Below are 24441 nucleotides of genomic sequence, written 5' to 3'. Positions count from 1 at the left end.
GGAAGATGGTGAATTTCTTCCAGCTGAAGGAGCTTGCCAGGATGAACTGGAAGATGAAATCGATCTTCCTGCTGAAGAAGAGGTCCAGTATGAAGTGGAAGATGAAATTGTTCTCCCTGTGGAAGAAAAAAGAGATGAACATACAGAGGAGAAGGAGGAAGAAGAAAGAGGAGAGAAACTAGATGAGGACAATCCAAAAGACGAAGAGTCTCTGCCTTTAGATTGGAATGAATATAAAAATGTGATCGACGGATTGAATTGCGATCTGGCCGAGTTGGAAATGATAACTAAAACATACATGTGCGTAGGTGGGAAAAGACTGGAAAGTTATGAACTGGGAATTTTGCTGGGGCAAACCAGAGCGAAATACGAGGAGGAAATGGCTGGATTGAGCGGTGAGATCTCTTCTCTAAATAATATCATTGAGGAGACAGATAGTGTAATCTCTTCTCTAAATAATGTCATTGAGGGGAAAGAATTTGATATTTCTGAGGCAATGACAAAAGAAGGTAGTCTGAGTCATGAGAGGAGGCATAATCAGGTACTTCAAGAAGTACCTGAGAAGAAAGAGGAGGAGGAAGAGGAAAAAGAGATAAAATGTGAAGAAGATCAAGAGGTAACATCGGAGGAATCAAGAGAAGAAGAAGAGGAAGATAGAAGAACAGACACACCTTTTCCCAAAACTGAAATCGAAGAGTCCCTTCCAGACACAATGAGTGAAACGGATAAAATAGTGCTCATGAATTGGATAAAACTCTATCAAAAAGACCATCCACCTCACAAGATTCTGGGTTGCTCTGAAAATCCAACCAAAGAGGAGGCCTTGGCCGCCTATAATGGTAATTGTCAAACATGGGTTAACAGATATGGTAATTTTGACTACTGCACTGTCAAAGGCTGTGAGGGAGCCAGCATTATTCTTGAAAAGTTGGCAGAAAGTTATTTGCATCTGACCTGTTCACCGAAAGAACTTGCAACTATTGAAGAAATAATGAATCGTGGTTACGAAGATACGATGAGCAATGCCTGGCTCATGATGAAGGACATCGATGTTGAAGAATTGATGGACCAAGAGGACCATGATATATCAGAAGTTAACCAGGGGACACAGACAACAATACAGAGTCCAATTGAAGACAGCTGCACCTGGAGAAGGGAGATAAGTAAGAAGAAAAGCAAGAAAAACATGAAAAAAAAATAAAAAAAAACATAAAATACATCATTGGATAAAGTACTAATCATTTGGAAGGATCAAAGGATTGGACTATGGAAGATGGAGAGAAAAGGGAACTTTTCTTTTTTGAGGAGGAAATATCCTTTGATGTAGAAGTACAAGCCTACATCATAGGAGTAAAAGTTCAGTGAAAAAAAACAAATAGAAAAAAAAAATAATGAAAAAAAAATAAAAAAAAAATAAATAAAAAAAAACCCAAAAAATATATATGTATATATATTTTTCCACTTTTGATTTGAAAGGAATATTTTTTAAAAGGAATATAAGTTATGTTAAGTTTAATTTCGGTTAATTTTGTGAGGAAAAGGAGACTAAGACAAGTTTTCCAGGACCAGAACTTCAAGATCTTCGACCTGATTACCCAGCTTGAAGGACGCTTGAGGAATGCAATGCTTAACTCTCCAGCTTGAACGATGCTTGGAATAATCTGGAGGACTGGTGCTGCTGATGGAAGAAATCTGGCAGATTCCAGTATGCTATGTACCTTGATGGGGTGTACAGGACCTTTGTCAAGTGTACAAATGGTCGGATATCTAGATCTATTCTTTTGGATACTAACCTTTGGGTGGTTCTGGGGGAATAATCTAGAAGACCGGCTCTGCAGAGGGATGAAGCTGGGATTCTTCTATTATGCAATCTTGTCCTTATAGGTTGGCCCAAGATAGTTCAGCTGGGGAAGGAAGCTGCATCTCTTGTGAGGTGCTCATCCAATGGCTGCTGATGGAGGACTGGGAGCAGAGACAGTTTTGGTCCTAAGGATGCTAGGCTTAATTGCCTGCCCTGGAGAAGCTTGACTTAATTGTCTGGCATCATGCTGCTTGGATTGAAGGCTTGGCTTAATTGCCTGCCCTAGAGAAGCTTGACTTAATTGTCTGGCTTCATGTTTCTTGGATTAAAAGCTTGGCTTAATTGCGTGGTCTAGCGAAGCTTGGCTTAATTGTCTGGCTTCATGCTTTTTGGATTAAAGGCTTGGCTTAATTGCGTGGTCTAGAGAAGCTTGGCTTAATTGTCTGGCTTCATGCTTTTTGGATTGAAGACTTGGCTTCATGCTTTTTGGATTAAAGGTTTGGCTTAATTGCGTGGTCTAGAGAAGCTTGGCTTAATTGTCTGGCTTCATGCTTTTTGGATTAAAGGCCTGGCTTAATTGCGTGGTCTAGAGAAGCTTGGCTTAATTGTCTGGCTTCATGCTTTTTTTATTAAATGCTTGGCTTAATTGCGTGGTCTAGAGAAGCTTGGCTTAATTGTCTGGCTTCATGCTTTTTGGATTAAAGACTTGGCTTAATTGCGTGGTCTAGAGAAGCTTGGCTTAATTGTCTGGCTTCATGCTTTTTGGATTGAAGGCTTGGCTTAATTGCATGGTCTAGAGAAGCTTGGCTTAATTGTCTGGCTTCATGCTTTTTGGATTGAAGGCTTGGCTTAATTGCCTGGTCTAGAGAAGCTTGGCTTAATTGTCTGGCTTCATGCTTTTTGGATTAAAGACTTGGCTTAATTGCCTGATCTAGAGAAGCTTGGCTTAATTGTCTGGCTTCATGCTTTTTGGATTAAAGGCTTGGCTTAATTGCCTGGCTTAAAGAAGCTTGGCTTAATTGCCTGGCCTAAAGAAGCTTGTCTTAATTGTCTGGCTTCATGCTTTTTGGATTAAAGACTTGGCTTAATTGCCTGATCTAGAGAAGCTTGGCTTAATTGTCTGGCTTCATGCTTTTTGGATTAAAGGCTTGGCTTAATTGCCTGGCCTAAAGAAGCTTGGCTTAATTGTCTGGCTTCATGCTTTTTGGATTAAAGACTTGGCTTAATTGCCTGATCTAGAGAAGCTTGGCTTAATTGTCTGGCTTCATGCTTTTTGGATTAAAGGCTTGGCTTAATTGCCTGGCCTAAAGAAGCTTGGCTTAATTGCCTGGCCTAAAGAAGCTTGGCTTAATTGTCTGGCTTCATGCTTTTTGGATTAAAGACTTGGCTTAATTGCCTAGTCTAGAGAAGCTTGGCTTAATTGTCTGGCTTCATGCTTTTTGGATTAAAGGCTTGGCTTAATTGCCTGGTCTAGAGAAGCTTGGCTTAATTGTCTGGCTTCATGCTGCTTGGATTAAAGGCTTGGCTTAGTTGCCTGGTCTAGAGAAGCTTGACTTAATTGTCTGGCTTCATGCTTTTTGGATTAAAGACTTGGCTTAATTGCCTGATCTAGAGAAGCTTGGCTTAATTGTCTGGCTTCATGCTTTTTGGATTAAAGGCTTGGCTTAATTGCCTGGCCTAAAGAAGCTTGGCTTAATTGCCTGGCCTAAAGAAGCTTGGCTTAATTGTCTGGCTTCATGCTTTTTGGATTAAAGACTTGGCTTAATTGCCTAGTCTAGAGAAGCTTGGCTTAATTGTCTGGCTTCATGCTTTTTGGATTAAAGGCTTGGCTTAATTGCCTGGTCTAGAGAAGCTTGGCTTAATTGTCTGGCTTCATGCTGCTTGGATTAAAGGCTTGGCTTAGTTGCCTGGTCTAGAGAAGCTTGACTTAATTGTCTGGCTTCATGCTTTTTGGATTAAAGACTTGGCTTAATTGCCTGGTCTAGAGAAGCTTGGCTTAATTGTCTGGCTTCATGCTGCTTGGATTAAAGGCTTGGCTTAATTGCCTAGTCTAGAGAAGCTTGGCTTAATTGCCTGGTCTAGAGAAGCTTGGCTTAATTGTCTGGCTTCATGCTTTTTGGATTAAAGGCTTGGCTTAATTGCCTGGTCTAGAGAAGCTTGGCTTAATTGTCTGGCTTCATGCTTTTTGGATTAAAGACTTGGCTTAATTGCCTGATATAGAGAAGCTTGGCTTAATTGTCTGGCTTCATGCTTTTTGGATTAAAGGCTTGGCTTAATTGCCTGGCCTAAAGAAGCTTGGCTTAATTGTCTGGCTTCATGCTGCTTGGATTAAAGGCTTGGCTTAATTGCCTGGCCTAAAGAAGCTTGGCTTAATTGTCTGGCTTCATGCTTTTTGGATTGAAGGCTTGGCTTAATTGCCTGGTCTAGAGAAGCTTGGCTTAATTGTCTGGCTTCTTGCTGCTTGGATTGAATGAGGTAGTGGTGAGGAGGGTCGTGGGAACCTTGCTGGCTTCTATCTTTGTCAAAAGTGGAAGTTGGCAGAACCCACCTGATGAGCCCTTTGGTAAGGGTGAAACCCTTATATGGTGTGTTTTAATTCAAAATATTATATATGAATATATATATATATATATATGTGTGTGTGTGTGTGTGTGTCTGTGTGTAAATATCTGTCACAATGGTATTCAATACCGAATTCTACCCCTGGGAGCGTATATCCTATGGAAATTCATTTATGATAAATGCTTTTGGTTGAGTAAGGATTCGAACCTATGCCCTGAGCCGAAACAATGCCTGCAGGGACGGCTTTACCAATCGTAAAGTCGCCCCTGCAGGTATTGTTTTGGCTCAGGGCATAGGTTCGAATCCTTACTCAACCAAAAGCATTTATCATAAATGAATTTCCATAGGATATACACTCCCAGGGGTAGAATTCGGTATTGAATACCATTATGGGTGTTTATTATCATTATTACTATTATCTAAGCTACAACCCTTAGAATATTTATTTTGTATATTTGTAATAAAATCATTAGAACAATCTTATCTTTTCTCTTTCAACAGGAAAAGCGAACTGTCACAGCTTCAGACTCCTGACATTGGGTGGTGAGTACAGGACAAGTAATATTTTGGTGTTTTGTAATAACTCTTACCTGAAGACCTTTTATTGAACACTTTCTTTTTATTCTTCTTAGCGTAGGTAGAAGTAGAATATGAGTCGTTGTATTTGAAGTGCCGAATATAGAGAGAGAGAGAGAGAGAGAGAGAGAGAGAGAGAGAGAGAGAGAGAGAGAGAGAGAGAAGTACCATTTGCAAGAAGCAGATAAGGTTTGAAGTAAAGACAAAATGTTTTAATTGGTTAAAAGGCATATGCCACATCAAACAGACTTAAGGAAGCAACCTTATTGCTCCTTATTATAAGGACCATTATAGCTTGGAGATTGATCTACACTCGTCTTTTCATATTTTTTTTTGGCATCATAAATATCACATCAAGCAATCTACTGAGGCTTTGATCTCTCTCTCTCTCTCTCTCTCTCTCTCTCTCTCTCTCTCTCTCTCTCTCTCTCTCTCTCTCTCTCTCTCTCTCTCTCTTCCCCCAAGGTATACAGTATTCTTGTTGACATATGCTGTTATGAATATGTATCACTAACGCGAGTGATTTCCTTATTTCCTTTCCTCACTGGGCTATTTTTTCCTGTTGGAGCCCTTGGTCTTATAGCATCTTGCTTTTTCAACTAGGGTTGTAGCTTAGCTAGTAATAATAATAACAATAATAATAATAATAATAATAATAATAATAATAATAATGTCCTAATTTATAAGTTACTCATAAACACTACGTATCAGGACTACAGTATCCTTGGACAGTTTATGACCAATCTGTACATAATACAATTCTCAAAATGCTAATATCCGAACATCTGAAACCTAGTCTACTGACCTGAACCTCATGATCAAATCTGTGGAAATTAGTTGGCCTTTCAGGGAGATACTTAAGTCAGGCACTGGGGCCTGGGAGGCCGTTCAATAGCTCTGTGAAACTGGAGGAAACTCTGCAGTTGTTGTATGAAATGAAGTCAAATGATTGGACAGCAAGATGCAAGAAATGAAATGGATACTGAAGTATAAATCAAGGTTAAAATCTAGGTACAGAAAGGGGTCGAAAGGATAATGCAAACACATTTAGGTAATGCCTACATTGCTTCTGCTTTAGGTGTATTGATGGCATTATTCCTCCATGTGAAGGTTGCATTAAAATGGCTTTAATTAGAGTACTTTATAAATGCTGATTCGGCTTTCATCCTTCACAGCTTATGGAGATGAGCAAGAGAATACAAGTTTGATGAGGAAGTAAAATCTCGAGTCCCTTCATGATAACAGCCAGGACATTCACGCTCACAGCCTGTTCACATCCTTCTATAGGGACTTAAAAATGTGAACTGGGAAAACCCTAAGGTACTAGTCTAACAGATGTAGAAAAGGCAACTATAACGTTCAGTATCTTATCCAGTTCAGGAGTTTTGGGAATTTATCGGAGGGAAACATTAAACAGAATACCTGTTCGACTGCATTATTATTTATTATTATTGTTATTATTACTAGTTAAGCTACCCCCTAGTTGGAAAAGCAGGATGCTAAAAGCCCAAGGCTTCCAAAAGGGAAAAAATAGACTAGTGAGGAAAGGAAATAAGGAAACAGATAGAATAGCGTGCCTTAGTGTAATCTTAAACAAAATAAGGGGTATTAGTTCAGTTTCAAACTAAGAAAACAGAGCTAGTTTACATGCAATCTCTCTCACTTTGGTATAAGCATATCTCATTAAACAATTACTTGCTAGCAGAGTTGGGAGATTTTGTCTATGAAATTTATGATAAAATTATTATTGCTACTTTCCATAAGTGTCTTCAAACCTAATGCATCTTATAAATTCAATCATAAATCAACTTCAACAATCTCTGAAGAGTCAGTACAATCAAAAGTTCTCTAATTCAGTTGTCCAAATTCTGATGGCGAGGCTGTGAAGCATTCTTCAGCACTGTGTAGTCAGATAGTAACAGAGACATAAAGTAAGTCACCATCAATAAACAGTGAAGTCATCCCGTATGACATAGCAAATCGTACTTCCATTTCTGTGACCAGCCTCTTATGATATATTATATTGGGCAGATGGGCAATTGAATCTGAGATATGGCAGAAGAAATGTAAAACTCAGGTATGGAGAAAGGGACAAGGGCAGCTTATCAGGTTATATTGATATGTGATCTAATCAAGAAGCCAAAGCAATGAGGATAACATTTATCATTAAGTTTAGGTTAACAAAGAAACACTTTATTTCCAGAATACTAAACATGTTGCATGCTGTCTCATTTTTATATCAATTATCCCTTTATATGTCTTGGGTAGTGCCATAGCCTCTGTACCATGGCATTCCACTGTCTTGGGTTAGAGTCGTCTTGCTTGAGGGTACACTCGGGTGCACTATTCTATCTAATTTCTCTTCATCTTGTTTTGTTAAAGTTTTTACAGTTTATTTAGGAAATATTTATTCTAATGTTGTGACTGTTCTTAAAATATTCAATTTTTTCTTGTTTCCTTTCCTCACAAGGTTATTTTCCCTGTTGGGACCCCTGGGCTTATAGCCTCCTGCTTTTTCAACTAGAGTTGTAGCTAAACAAGTAATAATAATAATAATAATAATAATAATAATAATAATAATAATAATAATAATAATAATAATGTCTCATAAGAGATAGGACAGACACACGTTGCACCACAAAATTAAACCTGGCTCTATACTCTCTTATGTTTTAGAATCCTGTTACTGCTATGATTAATATGAAAAGAAGATAACAATTCATATAATAGTTAATTTTTCTACTGATCATTCAGACACCTTTGGGAGAATTGGGCAAACAAATTGATTTTATAATTTAGGTGTCATAAAGGTATCAGTAAAATAGTGTCCTAGTTCAACAAAGTAACTATATTCTGGATACTTATGTTCTATCTCATGATCTAATCACCCTTTCTCTCTTTCCTGAAACCAGCCATTGTTCTCTAGTCTTGGGTAGTGTCGTAGTCTCTGCACCATGGTCTTCCACTGTCTTGGATTAGAGTTTTCTTGCTTGAGGGTAACCTACACTTGGACACACCATTCTGTCTTATTTCTCTCTCTCTCTCTCTTATTTTACTTTTTGTCGCTTTTATTGTTTATATAGGAAAGGTCTATTTCAATGTTGTTAATGTGTTTAAAATGTCTTATTTGAATTGTTCATTTCTTCTCTTGTATTTTATTTCCATGTTTCATTTCCTTACTGGGCTACTTTCCCTTGCTGGAGCCCTTGGGCTCAAACCATCCTGTTTTTCCAACTAGGGTTTTAGCTTAGCTAATAATAATAATAATAATAATAATAATAATAATAATAATAATAATAATAACAACAACAATAATAATAATAATAATAACATTGAATCTGCATATTTGCCTGAAGTCTTCAAATCAATATTGCCTGAGATTAACAGGTTACTTAGGTTATAAATCTAGTACTTTTTCATTCACGATGATTTTCTGACAGAATCCATATTGTGTAAAAGAACCAGACATAAATACAGGTATTCCAAAATCATATTAATTTACTTCTGCCTTCTTCAAGTTAAGTCAAAATCCCGCTTCCAGATTTGAACTCTGAGAAGAGCAACACAAGCCTTCGCTTGGAGTCGTGAATCGAGTTCTCGAAGAAATGTAAACAAGCAGATCATAGGAAAAGAACTATAGAAGATACGATTTATGAATGCACCACTCCATGAAGTAAAACAAAGTAATAAATGCATAAATAAGTCATTATCATGATTAATATTATTGATATTAGTAGCATTATTATTATAATTAGAGCATCATAATAAAAACTAAACGAAACAATCTACGAGTATTATAACGTTTTTAAAGCTTACAAGTTTCAGCCCTCTGACCAAGTTTTGGTGTTGAATGACAAGCATCTCTTTCGTGACACACTTCGGTTTCCAAAGATATATATATATATATATATATATATATATATATATATATATATATATATATATTATCATTATTATTATTATTATTATTATTATTATTATTATTATTATCAAATTTTAGGGTATTATTAAATATTTAGACTAAATTTTAGGACACATACACACAAATATATCTATACATATATATACATATATATATATATATATATATATATATATATATATATATATGTATATATATATAGAGAGAGAGAGAGAGAGAGAGAGAGAGAGAGAGAGAGAGAGAGAGAATACTATAAGATACATTTTATTATTTCACATAAACTGAGACAAAATAAAATGGCCAAATTCTTTTGGATAAACCTAGCCTTACTACACATCAAAATGGACAAAATTGAAATAAGCATTTTCTTCAGCTATACTCATGCTTTACATCAAAACAGACAAAATAAAAATGTTACTTTCCTTCAGATGTATCCATACATAATATATCAATGGAAAATAAATGCTTTCTTAATAGATTTTTACAACATAAATTGTATTTTTTGTACAGAATTTAATAGCATAGTATTAATACTCTTCATCATCTAGTACTTTTTTAAACAAAAGTTTGCTATTTCTAATGTCACTTAAATTTTAAGTTCAAATTCTCCACAATCTCCCTCGTCTTTTATACATTCGGTTGTTATGATAGCTCAATTTATTATTGAAGTATTCAGCCAGTTTTATGTTTTTCGAACAAATATACTTTAGTGAAAGGCCAGGTCTCGTTCATCATATAAGCTAATGGTAATCGGTAAAGAAAGATTGCCTACGGCAATGCCCTAAGTAACCCTCCCTCCTATCTCGCTCTCTTTCCACAGTAATATTGTCCCTTGGGATTTTTACTTTTTTTTTTCTTTTGTTTTGTCAGTAAAAGACAAATAATTAATAAATTTATATATAGTGCCAGAGACATAGTGAAATTATCGTACAAAACCGTACCATAACAGACTTGCTATCGTACATCGTACAAAAGGGTCAAATTACCGTACGTGTGTGTTATGTATCGTACATATGGCAACACTGGACGATACAGACATCACTGCCAGTACTCTCCGGAAAATATTCTCCATTTAAAAAGACTTAAAAATTTTATCTAAAGTTTACAGATTTGTTGATAAATTCATAATTTTTTATAAAGTTTGATAATTAAGAATTTAGTTGCCTTTCATAATAATCATCATTATAGCTATTTATGAATTTTGAATATTCTTCTAGCAAATAGATCAGTATTTTGATGGCCATTGGTAGGCACCCATTGATACTATTGCGAAAGTCATTGGGTACTGTCAGATCCCTCTCTGGATAAAGCACATTTTCCCTTTACTTAATTTTCGAGTCAACACAATATGAATCTCTTTATTAACTTTTAAAGGACAAAACTGGATAACACTATTCCTATTTAAATATGATTTCAAAAAAAATAGTTTACTTATAAACTCATTGATTGAAATTTTGTTTTAATGTACTGTACAAAAGAGGAAAATCAAATAAATAGATTCGAAGAGTAGACTCGAGAGGCCGACCCTGGTATACAATGGGAATAATGAGGTTGATAGATGCAGACAGTTACTTGAATTGCTAAACTCTTCTAGATTCGATGCTTTGCATTGGGAGTATAGCTGTTAGGAACCTTGTTTTCAATTATGGCTCAGCAATAGCTTATTAGGAAGCAGCAGGTTCTCTGGTGTGTTGCAAGAAGTCTTAAACGATTAAAACATATTATTTACAAGAACAATATCAAGTCGACCTTTCAGGGGTCGGAAGTTTAGTCTGAACACTGTGTCGCTGAGATGTGCTTTAAAGATAAAAGACTTTTCACCCTCAAATTCAATACTCCGTATTTATTAGGCCTATAAACATTTCCATTCCTTAACCTGAATATCCAGCCTAGAATTTCCATCGAACAGTCACAAATAGTTTCCAAGATTTCACTATAACTATTGTTTGTTCGTAATTAAGACTGTCCAAGGTCCAAACAATATCAGTAGACCATGTTTGATAAAATTCTTCGGAAACTTCAATTTTACAGCATGTGATGTATGAAGTAGGAGATGATGAATGGAGAAGTATTGATTTAAAAGCTCAAGATAGAGACGGCTGGCGAAATGTAACCGGGGCCGTTAGGGTCAATAGGCCTAGGAAAAGGTGATGACCATATATATAATGAATTTTAATTCAAACTCTTTAAAATATTAAAATATTAAAACTGGTCAGTTTAATTCATGAAAAGTAACTCATCAAAATAGGGTCTCTTAATTATTTTTTTCTCTTGGAATCTGAAGTTGTCTAAATTTCTGGGAAATTGCGTAATCGTTTGTACACTGAAATAGATCATATTTGCTGCTACTGAAGAAACGCAAGAGGAATATAAATGCTTGATTTTGGAATACTGCACAAAAGCAACGATGTGACGGTAATGTCAGGTAGGCCTACAATGCAAGGCTCTATAGCTGCAGAAGCTGTGATGTCATATAGGCGTACTATGCAACGCTTAAAACATGTAAATGCAGAAGCTATAATGTCAGATATGCCTACAATGCAACGCTTAAATCATGTAGATGCAGAGCTGTAATGTCATATAGGCCTACAATTCAACGTTGAAAACATGTAGATGCAGAAGCTATAATGTCAGATATGCCTACAATGCAACGTTTAAAACATTGATGTATTGTAGAAGCCATGACTCCGTTTTCTCTCTTTCCTCGGATGTTCTAATGGTATTTCTTTTAAAAATTAGTATGCCTTCACCTAAATGAAAACTTACTATGCAGCAAATGTAAATTAAGATAATCTTCCTTTAGGAGATATGATTATTGTGACAGACTAAAAGAAAAATGGCATCTCATCCGTCTGGGACTTTGACACCACGAAGGAAACGCTATTTCTTCATAGAGATTTTCTTTTATCAAGTTTTTTTTTTTTCGTAACTCATTGATAAAGCCAAGGTCTTAGTAAGGTCTACAGATCTTGGTTAAGTAAAAATTTTGTTTGATACTGGAGGATCATCGGTGCCATGATGGTTGAGGAGGCTCTAGAGGTGGTGCTTTTGCTTTTCTATCCTCACTTAATATGCAGCATATTCAAAATTCATAAATAGCTATAATGATGATTATTATGAAAGGCAACTAAATTCTTAAATATCAAACTTTATAAAAAAAATTATGAATTTATCAACAAATCTGTAAACTTTACATAAAATGTTTGAGTCTTCTTAAATGGAGAATATTTTCCGGCAAGTACTGACAGTGATATCTGTATCGTCCTGGATAACCTAAAGTAAAGAGACTCGGGTTTTCCGAGAGTAATGGGTCGGGTCAAGCCCTAAGAAATCGACTCCGTTGAGGATCCTTCCTCTTAGGTGTCTTCCGATTCAGGACTACCTCTCGGTTTGGGGTTCCAAGACAGGCAGGATAGAAAGATAGTATCCTGCCACTGACGTCCCCCGGTTATCCAGCAAAACAGCAACAGGCTTTCTGTGGTCTGGTGTTGAATTCTCTCTCTTCTCTCTCTCTCTCTCTCTCTCTCTCTCTCTCTCTCTCTCTCTCTCTCTCTCTCTCTCTCTCATTAGTAACCCTTTCTTATCCTTTTCATTCTTCTCTTCCTCTACTAATAAGGGCGCGAGGTTGGGGGGGGGGGTTGGATTCCCGTCTACAGTATGCAGCCAGACTGTTGCTATTTATTTATTATTGCATTGGACAGCGTTGAACATAACTTGTCACTTAGTAATAAATCTTATATTTCACTTTGTAAACATGTGTATGAATGCACAAAGTTGCTCAACTGTTATGAAAAATTTTATTATTGAAAAAATATTAGATAGTTAAAACAATTGTGCTATAATAATATTTCAGAAAAAAAAGTAATACATTAATGAAACACGAATCCCTCTGAACACCTTGATTCCGTGAGACTATTCCTGGAACTGTGTCTGTAGATAGTCGGAGTGGGAAAGAGGGCTTCAAGAGGGAAAATAATCAAAGCTTAGTCCTGTTGTCTAATAATGATAACCATCTATGCATTTGGGTTATCAATTCAAAGTTATTACTTGATTTTGCTCATGTCGTTTTGTGTATGAAGCAAAAGGTAGTTAGGGTCGTGGTTCGAAACTTGCAATAAATCATTTCAAGCCAAAGCTTAGATAACAGTCAACGCTGCCTATATACAGTAGGTCTAATCTCTTGAGGAGTATATTAAGGGAGAAGTATTAATGATAAATGAATAAGTAAATAAGCGAAGTGGTGTGTTATCTTCAGTACCAGAAATACAATTAAATCTACCTATATTATCCAACTTTAATTTACGAAGGGAAAGCTATAATCGGGTCAGACATATTCCCCCACACCTATAATGGGCAGATTCTACAATAGCAACGTATCTCGAATAACAACAACAACAACAGTAATAATAATAATAATAATAATAATAATAATAATAATATGGCTCTGTCGTCTTGTCTTTAACACATACTAGGGTATGGCTATATGTCTGGTAGCAACAATAAATATTTGCATCAAATCTTGTCATTTATGAAAGGTGTCTATCTGGGCATAAAGTTACGATTTGTGAAATTTCTCCACAGTCTCTTCTTCATTTTAATTCTAGGCCTATAGGCTTCATAAGAATTATAAAATCAGAAGTGTCAACTTCAAGTCCCATATAACAATAAGGCAAGGAGGGGCAAACAGCATTTAAACCTTCACAAGTTGGGTCTAACTAAATCCTCAGTAAATCTCAAAAGACGAAAATGTCTAAAGATATTAAAGAACCAGGTAATAAATAATTTCATTTTTCAAATGACGCAATTATTTTCTATGTATAGTATACTTAGGCAAACTATATATATATATATATATATATATATATATATATATATATATATATATATATATATATATATATATAGGTAGTAGGTTGGCCAGGGCACCAGCCGCCCGTTGAGATACTACCGCTAGAGAGTTATGGAGTACTTTGACTGGCCAGACAGTACTATATTGGATCCTTCTCTCTGGTTACGGTTTACTTTCCCTTTGCCCACACAGACACCGAATAGTCTGGCCTATTCTTTACAGATTCTCCCTGACTTCATACACCTGACAACACTGAGATTACCAAACAATTCTTCTTCAGCCAAGGGGTTAAATACTGCAATGTAATTGTTCAGTGGCTACTTTCCTCTTGGAAGGGGTAGAAGAGACTCTTTAGCTATGGTAAGCAGCTCTTCTAGGAGAAGGACACTCCAAAATCAAACCATTGTTCTCTAGTCTTGGGTAGTACCATAGTCTTTGTACCATGGTCTTCCACTGTCTTGGGTTAGAGTTCTCTTGCTTGAGGGTACACTCGGGCACACTGTTCTATCTAGTTTCTCTTCCTCTTGTTTTGTTAAAGTTTTTATAGCTTATTTAGGAAATATTTATTTCAATGTTGTTACTATTCTTACTTTTCCTGTTTCCTTTCCTCACTGGGCTATTTTCCCTGTTGGGGCCCTGGGCTTATAGCATCCTGCTTTTCCAACTAGGGCTGTAGCTTAGCATTTAATAATAATAATAATAATAATAATATATATATATATATATATATATATATATATATATATATATATATATTTATATATATATATATATTTATATAAGTGCATATATATATATATATATATACATATTCATATATATATATATATATATATATATATATATATACACGCACATTTATATAAGTGCATACACACATATATATATATATATATATATATATATATATATATATATATATATATATATACATTATTATTATTATTATTATTATTACTATCCAAGCTACAACCCTAGCTGGAAAAGTAAGATGCTATAAGCCCAGGGGCTCCAACAGGGAAAAATAGCCCAGTGAGGAAAGGAAATAAAGAAATAAATAAATGAAGAGAAAAAATTAACAATAAATCATTCTTAAAAAAGTAACAACGTCAAAACAGACATGTCATATATAAACTATTAACAACATCAAAAACAAATATGTCATAAATAAACTATAAAAAGACTCATGTCCGCCTGGTCAACGAAAAAGCATTTGCTCCAACTTTGAACTTTTGAAGTTCTACTGATTCGACTACCCGATTAGGAAGATCATTCCACAACTAGGTAACAGCTGGAATAAAACTCCTAGAGTACTGCGTAGTATTGAGCCTCATGATGGAGAAGGCCTGGCTATTAGAATTAACTGCCTGCCTAGTATTACGAACAGGATAGAATTGTCCAGGGAGATCTGAATGTAAAGGATGGTCAGAGTTATGAAAAATCTTATGCAACATGCATAATGAACTAATTGAACGACGGTGCCAGAGATTAATATCTAGATCAGGAATAAGAAATTTAATAGACCGTAAGTTTCAGTCCAACAAATTAAAATGAGAATCAGCAGCTGAAGACCAGACAGGAGAACAATACTCAAAACAAGGTAGAATGAAAGAATCAAAACTCTTCTTCAGAATAGATTGATCACCGAAAATCTTGAAAGACTTTCTCAATAAGACTATTTTTTGTGCAATTGAAGAAGACAGAGGCCTTATATGTTTCTCAAAAGCAAATTTTCTGTCGAGAATCACACCTAATATTTTGAAAGAGTCATACAAATTTAAAGAAACATCATCAATACTGAGATCCAGATGTTGAGGAGCCACCGTCCTTGACCTACTTACAATCATACTTTGAGTTTTGTTAGGATTCAACTTCATACCCCATAATTTGCACCATGCACTAATTCTAGCTAAATCTCTATTAAGGGATTCACCAACCCCAGATCTACATTCAGGGGATGGAATTGATGCAAAGAGAGTAGCATCATCTGCATATGCAATAAGCTTGTTTTCTTGGCCAAACCACATGTCATGTGTATATAGTATGAAAAGTAATGGGCCAAGAACACTACCCTGTGGAACACCGGATATCACATTCCTATAATCACTATGGTGCCCATCAACAACAACTATTTGAGATCTATTACTTAAAAAATCAATAATAATGCTAAGAAACGACCCACCTACTCCCAACTGTTTCAGTTTGAAAACAAGGGCCTCATGATTAACACGGTCAAAGGCAGCACTAAAATCAAGGCCAATCATACGAACTTCCCGACCACAATCAAGGGACTTCTGTACAGCATTGGAGATTGTAAAAAGGGCATCACATGCTACAAGGCCTTTACGAAAACCAAATTGCAAACTAGGGAGTAGATGATTACCTTCAGCAAACCTATTAAGATGTTACATATTTATATAAGTGCACACACACCTATATATATATACATATATATATGTATATATATATATATATATATATATATATATATATATTTATATATATATATATATATATATATATATATATATATATATATATATATAATCATAAAGAGTCGACTCTGTCGAGAATTAGAAAAGATTAGAACCACTAGATTACATGCTCTCATTTCATGTAGGCTTCCATCCCAATGCGCACATACTGACAAATAGCCAAACAAAAGTTTCTTTCCAATATAGGTATTTTCAAATTTATCTCTAATTATGAGAGCAAAGGTAAAGTTGCTAAAAATAAACTTGCAGGGATGATGTTTGTGACCTGTGCAAAGAAAGTAATACAGAACATTTTGGAACATGAAGAGAACTTCAGAGGACGGCCAGGAATCAAGGATATGGTTGGAAAAGCAAAACAGGTTGTCATAACTAATTTCATCACAACCGAATTCAGGGTTAATGGGAATAATAAAATTACTCTTAAACTTACATCATGAAAAGCAGTTGTTTATGGTCAAAGAACGGAATTAAATCTTGGAAAGAGGTCTAAGACCACTATAATTGTTTTAGGCTATGCATAAAATGTAGCTTTTATTAAAAAAGATGATGGTTGATACCAAAAATAACAGACATGGAAATTGGAAATTTTTAGAGTAAAACCTATGCATTGAAAACTACATGCAAAATACCGATCAAAATAATTTCATAATAAATCGATATTAGAAAATTTTATGTGATTTTTTTAATTATAAAACCATTAAAATTTTATTTATTTTCAGAAATTAATGTGAATGATACGTTTGTAGAAATAACATATAATAATTATTAGGTGATTTTATTATTCATATTATATGGGATAACTAATTGTATAAGCAATTTGTCCCTGAAATCGAGGAGGTAATTTGCTTGTGTACAAGTTGCTCTAAAGTGAGAGGAGCAGAGGTAATCCCAAGTGTTTCAAGAATCTATAGACAATTTAAATACGCTAATTAAAGAATAAAATCAGTTAGATGAAAGCCACAGATAAGGAAACAAGGCAGAGCGCCAAAATAGAAAGAAAGATTAGAAAATAGCTTACAACATTCAGTTAAGCGTCAGCTGCCTGACATAAAGTAGGACTGTTTTGCCACCTCGTTCGGTTGAAGAAGATTCTTCAAATGCTCCTATATCAAAGCATAAAAACCTAGTCATTTTTTTTCCTTTTAAATGCTTTCAACTCTTTTGGGCCAAGGATTAGGCTACGTCGACGAGATTTCAATTTGGTTTTTTTCACTTTTTCCATCATTATTATTATCATCATTTCCAACAGGGGTTGCAGCAGATTAAGTGAGGATACAAAAGCAAAAGCAACATCTAGAGCCGCCTCAACCATCACGTGACCGATGATCCTCCTGTATCAAACATAAAAGCTTTACTTAACCAAGATCTGTAGACCTTAATCAAGACCTTGGCATTATCTATGAGCTACGTGAAATGACCCAAATTATGAAGAAAGAAAGTCAGTGTTAAGAGATGGCGGTTTTCTTCGTGGCGTCAAATTCCCAGACGGACGAGATGCCATTTTTCTTTTAGTCTCTGTCACAATAACCATATCTCCTAAAGGCAGATTACCTTAATTTACATTTGCTGCATAGTAAGTTTTCATTTAAGTGAAGGCAAATTCTCTCTCTCTCTCTCTCTCTCTCTCTCTCTCTCTCTCTCTCTCTCTCTCTCTCTCTCTCTCTCTCTCTCTCTCTAAGTCTTAAATTTGAATAAAGTGATCAAGAACAGTTCTCTTTATCTCTCTTTCACAAAATAAGAAAAAAAGTCTATAATGAAAGGAGTATTTTTAAAAAGAAATACCATTCGAACATCCGAGTAAAGAGAGAAAACGGAGTCATGGCTTCTGCAATACATCAATATGTTTTAAACGTTGCATTGTAGGCCTATATGACATTACAGCTTCTGCATCTACATGTTTTAAACGTTGCATTGTAGGCATATCTGACATTACAGTCAGCAGGAACATCGTTACTTTTGTACATTATTCTAAAATCCAGCATTTGTATTCTTCCTGTTTCTTCAGTAGCAGCAAATGTGATATATTTCAGTGTACAAACGATTACGCAATTTCCCATAAATTTAGATAACTTCAGATTCCGAGGGAAAAAAATTAATTAAAAGAAACTATTTTGGTGAAGTTACTTTTCATGAATTAAACGGACCAGTTTTAATATTTTCATATTTTATAGAGTTTGAATTAAAATTCATATATATATATATATATATATATATATATATATATATATATATATATATATATATATATGGTCATCATCTCTTCCTAGGCCTATTGACCCTAAGCCACGGTTACATTTCGCCAGTCGTCTCTATCTCGAGTTTTTAAATCAATACTTCTCTTTTCATCATCATTCGTCATCTCCTACTTCACACTTCACATTTTGTAAAATGGAAGTGTCCAAAGAATTGTATCAAACATGGTCTATAAATATTTTTTGGACTTTAGACAGTTATAATTACGAACAAATAACAGTTATAGTGAAATCTTTGAAATTATTTGTGACTGTTCGATGGATATTCTAGGTTGGATATTCAAGTTAGGGAATGGAAATATTCATAGGACTAACAAATATGGAGTACTGAAGTTGGGGGTGAAAAGTATTTTGTCTTTAAAGCACATCTCAGTGACACAGTGTTCAGAATAAATTTCCGACCCCTGAAAGATGTACTTCATATTGTATTTGTAGATATGTTTCAATCGTTTTATACTTATTGCAACGCTAGAGAACCCGTTGCTTCCTAATAAGCTATTGCTGAGCCGTAATTGAAAACAAGGTTCCTAACAGCTATGCTCTCATTACAAAGGATCGTCTATAGATGGGTTTATCTATTCAAGTAACTGTCTGCATCTTTCAACCTCATTATTCCCATTGTATAGCAGGGTCGGCCGCTCGAGTTAACTCTCTCCATCTATTTATTTTATTTTCCTCTTTTGTACAGGACCTAAACACAAAATTTTGATAAATGATTTTATAAAAAAAAACTATTCATTTGAAATCATATCAAAATAAAATAGTATTATTCAATTTTGTCCTTTAAAAGTTAATAGAGAGATTCATATTATGTTGACTCGAAAATTAAGCAACGGAAAAATGAGCTTTAACCAGAGAGGAATCTGATATAGTACTATTTTGCGGTCGTCACAGTACCCAATAACTCTCGCAATGGCATCAGCGGATGCCTACCCTCGGCCATAAAACTACTGATTTATTTGCTAAAAAAAATATCAAAAATTCATAAATAACTATAATGATGATTATTGTTAAAGGCAACTAGATTCCTAATTATTAACCTTTATAAGAAATTATGAATTTATCAACAAATCTATAAACTTTGCATAAAAAGTTTGAGTCTTCTTAAATAGAGAATATTTTCCGAGAAGTAATGGCAGTGATGTCTGTATCGTCCTGGATAACCTAAAGTAAAGAGACTCGGGTTTTCCGAGAGTCCTGGGTCGGGTCAAGCCCTAAGAAATCGACTCCGTTGAGGATCCTTCCTCTTAGGTGTCTTCCGATTCAGGACTACCTCTCGGTTTGAGGTTCCGAGACAGGCAGGATAGAAAGATAGTATCCTGTTAATGACGTCCCCCGGTTATCCAGCAAAACAGCAACAGGCTTTCTGTGGTCTGGTGTTGAATTCTCCTCTTCCTCCTCTTCTCTCTCTCTCTCTCTCTCTCTCTCTCTCTCTCTCTCTCTCTCTCTCTCTCTCTCTCTTATAATTATTTATTTTTGCATTGGGCAAGCGTTGTTCGTAAGTTGCCACTTAGTAATAAACCTTATATTTCACTTAGGGGATATGTGTATGTATGAAACAAGGGTGGTCAACTACTATGAAAGATTCTATCATTGAAAAATATTGGATCGTCAAAGAAATTGTGCTAGAATATTTCAGAACAAAAAATAAATACGGTAATGTAGCCCGAATCCCTCTAAATACCGTGATTCCTGGAACTGAGTGGGAAAGAGGGCGTCAAGAGGGAAAATAATTCAAGCTTAGTCCTGTTGTCTAATAATAACAATTTATGCATTTGGGTTATGAATTCAAAGTTATTATTTAATTTTGCTTGTGTCGTTTTGTGTATAAAGCAAAAGTTAGTTGGGGTCGTGGTTCCGAAACTTGCAATAAATCATTATAAGCCCAATTTCAGGTTATAGTCAAAGCTGCCTATATACTGTAGGTCCAATCTCTCGTGGGGTTTATTCAGGGAGAAGAAATAATGATAAATAGATAAAACTGTAATTAATTTTACCTCTATTATTTAGTTTTACTTCACGAATGGAAGTCTATAATAGGGTCAGACATATTAACCCAAAGCTGTAATGTGCAGATTCTACAATAGAAACGTATCTCGAATAATAATAATAATAATAATAATAATAATAATAATATGGCTCTGTAGTCTTGGCTTTATAACATACTAGGGCATGGCTATATGTCAGATGGCAACAATAAATATTTGCATCAAATCTTATAACTTAATAAAGGTGTCTATCTGGGCATAAAGTTACTATTTGTGAAATTTCTCCACAGTCTCTTCATCATTTTATTTTTAGTCCTATAAGCTTAATAAGAATTATAAAATCAGAAGTGCGAACTTCAAGTCACATATAACAGTAAGGCGAGGGGCAAACTGAGCATTCAAACCTTCACAAGTCGGGGCTAACTAAATAATAAGTAAATCTCAAAAGACGAAACTTTCTAAAGACATTAATGAACCAGGTAATAGACAATGATTAAGACTGATAATATAAATATTATTGTTTAAGTAAATAGTAGACAGCAACAATTCATTAAAACATATGTATAATTCTTTGTAATACATAGGCCTATGTGAATAATAAAACACGCAAATTCCAGTAAAACAATTAGAATAAAGACAATTTCATCTTTTAAGAGACGTCATTATTTTCTTGGTATAATATACTTAGGCAAACTATATATATATATATATATATATATATATATATATATATATATATATATATATGTAATATATATATATATATATATATATATATATATATATATATATATACATATATATATATATATATATATATATATATATATATATATATATATATATATATATATATATATATACATATAGTTGTTTATTCTCCTGGGAATAATGTCAAGCAATCTATTACAAATATTTTCCTCACGCACAGACTCCCAAGATGATAAGCATTCGCTAATGATTGCTTGTCTACTATTGCGAACGGGAAACGATTATGAAAATGAACGCTTGGTTATAAAAATGAGTTAACTCTTTGTTTCCTTCTTCGGTTGTGTAGCTGTATACTGTACATATAGGCAGTAAGACTATACTTAATTGCCACATATTATTCATCTTGCTGCCTGAAATAGTACACTCTAAACCTCGTATCTGTAGCCGCACAGTGCTGTGTAGGTCAGACCAAAACAGTAACATTCTCGTCGACTGGAGCATTCCGACTTGCACCTACAATTAATCTGCTACCGGCAACTCTCTGCAATGGGTGGAAGCTTTGTCCAAATTATCTTTTCTTAGTCTAGCACAAGTTTAAGGGAATTTTTTCTTTCCTTGTCACCCTGAGTCTCACCCCACATTCTCGCTTTGATCTAGTTTCAGCTTTCATACTAAATGGCCAGTAGAAATAAAAAACAATGTCTGCTCTCTTGTATTTGGTAGAGTGTGCTTGTATTGTAAGAAGTACATCGAGCATTGCTTACTCTTCAAAAGTTTTTGAACTTCATGAGGGCCAATCACCCACTAATGCTACACCAGGGTTGTAACTTGGCTCTCAAGAATAGTAATGAGGTGGGATTTTTGACATGTGTGGAGCTTTCTGCTATCATTGGAGGGAAGAAGTCTGTGATTGGTTCTCATGACGGAAGAACTCCTTCAAGTCATACTCTCTGCCCTGGCATGATATGAACAGCTTGGAGAACAGACGATTGTTTGCTTTGAAGAGTCAACAGATACTGATACCTGTAGTAAAAAGTCAACCCTGTTCCTTTTGATTTGTTCATAGATGGTGGATTCTTCTTTTCTTCCCTGTCTCTTAATAAACTCCTGGAAATTGATATTTCCTTTCTCAAAGTTTGCGCTAACCAGCTCTGAAAAAACTTCAGTGAGCAATGTTCTTTGCATCAAGTGAAAGCAGGTCTCAACTCTCAGCCTGGAGAAGATTGCTCACATCTTGCATGCTTTGTGAGAGCTTTTATATTATCTCAAGGAACACTGTGCTCGTTCTGTTTTGTCATGGATGGTGTGTTTAGAACCCCCTTGATCCCACTTCTTGCCTCATACTGTGTACCCAAGTGGCTGACTTCAGGACCAGCTACCGTCCACCATCTCAGTACTGATAGGTCTTCAGTCATGCCCATTGCACTCCCGCCTGCCTTGATGACAGTGATGGACCCAGAACAAAAAGCATCTCATTTATTGCATGGAAGAGGGAAATATTAGTCACATAGTGTAGCCATTATGTTTTTGTGGTTGTTATGCACATGGTGATTTGAGCTCTTCATCCTTCTTCTTCTGGCAAAAACAACAATTGCTTCAGTCAGTCTGGAATTTACAGCCCTGGGTCTGTTACTTGCCATCTTGGTGAATGGCATTCAAGGTATCATACTATGGTAATTATCTTTATTCCGTGAATCGAAGCCGAGGATTTATCCTTTTACCACCTTGATCTCAATCATTTAGAATAAGGTATGAGATACGACTAGGTTCGAGAATAAATATAAATGACTTACATCTAGCTTGATCGTTCATACAGTATCGTTCAAGTCCTTTGCAGTCTGTTCAGCAACCAAGACACTACATGCAAAGGGCTATAGACCTGTTAATCTTAGCTCGGCTCTCCTGCGCTGGTACAACCGGTAATATATGGTTGCTTATTGATCCAGAGCTTATTAGACAGCATCTGGGACGCTAAAATAATGATTTAGGCACACTAAATAATCATTCGGCTGATACTGAGCCCCATACTGAGGTTCACAACAGTGGTGCCATCCAGCGTGTCCTGATTGAGTGTTGAAATTGCTCTACTGCAATGAGGAAGACAATGGGTAAGTACATATTTCTAAATTCGGACTCTACGCAGTAAAAAAAAAATGTATGATTTGACATCAAGAGCATTCAGATAAGGGAAGTCTTTGCGGTCTTATTGCGAAATGCAATATTTCTGTAAATTCAATAGCATCCTTTTTATTAAAAAGAGCAATCCCCGACGAGTCTGTGTGCTAATTTTGGTGTCTGGTTCCGGAAATGGAAGATTCTCCGGAAAATTTTCTGATATCTTCTCCACTATCAGTAGAAGCATCAAATAATGATTACCAAAGTATTTGAAAAAAAAGAGGATAAGTAAAAATTATCATTAATTAAACATAACTGAAATCTGTTGGTGAAAATTGATACCAAATACTTTGAAAAGATAAGTAATTGACAACAACTGCAATAATAATAATAATAATAATAATAATAATAATAATAATAGCTATAAATTCAACTGAATGATAAAGCAAGCAAAGAAGTAAAAATTATAATAAGCAAAACTTGAAGTACTTTTAAACTGTGCATGAATATCGCTCAAAAGAAGAAAAAACGAAAAGATTTTGTGCTTTGGCCGACTATGGCAAACCTCAGCCTATACATTACATTCCTCCCAAGAGCTTGACTCTGACATGTTTAGTTTATTAAATTAATCCCCAAAAATACATCATTTCACCATGCCCGCAAAGTCCTTTGCCATTACTATCAATATTACTAACAATGGGATTTAATTTCTGTGTACTGCTTGGCACAACCGGGTTCAAGTCCCATTGATTTCAATCGTGGCGTTAGATAATTGAATTTCAGGATATCAAAAATTATTTCTAGGGTGGGTGTAAGTAGTGTGGAATGACCCTCAATGATTCTAGCATTTGGCATAATGGTCTAAATGACACAGACAACTGCTAACAAGGTGAGCCTGGGCAAATCAAATTAGGCTTCCAATGGAATAGTTTAATGAACAATCCTTTTTCAGAGAGTCAAGCTTTATAACAGAAGACTAGGAGTGCCCATTTAATCCAATTTTGAAAAAGGGAAAAATCATACATCTTAGCATTTTTTTTAATGAGTCTTTGGAAAAAAAATTAAGATCCAGAGGGAGGTTTTTTTATGGTATGCTACAAAATTCTCCATCCACTGTCATATAATACTTCTTGTTGCTAATTATTTCTGGACTGATCCACCATCCCATTT

This window comes from Palaemon carinicauda, chromosome 2 (assembly GCF_036898095.1).
Source record: "Palaemon carinicauda isolate YSFRI2023 chromosome 2, ASM3689809v2, whole genome shotgun sequence".
NCBI lineage: Eukaryota > Metazoa > Arthropoda > Malacostraca > Decapoda > Palaemonidae > Palaemon > Palaemon carinicauda.
This window is presented reverse-complemented; position numbering follows the sequence as displayed.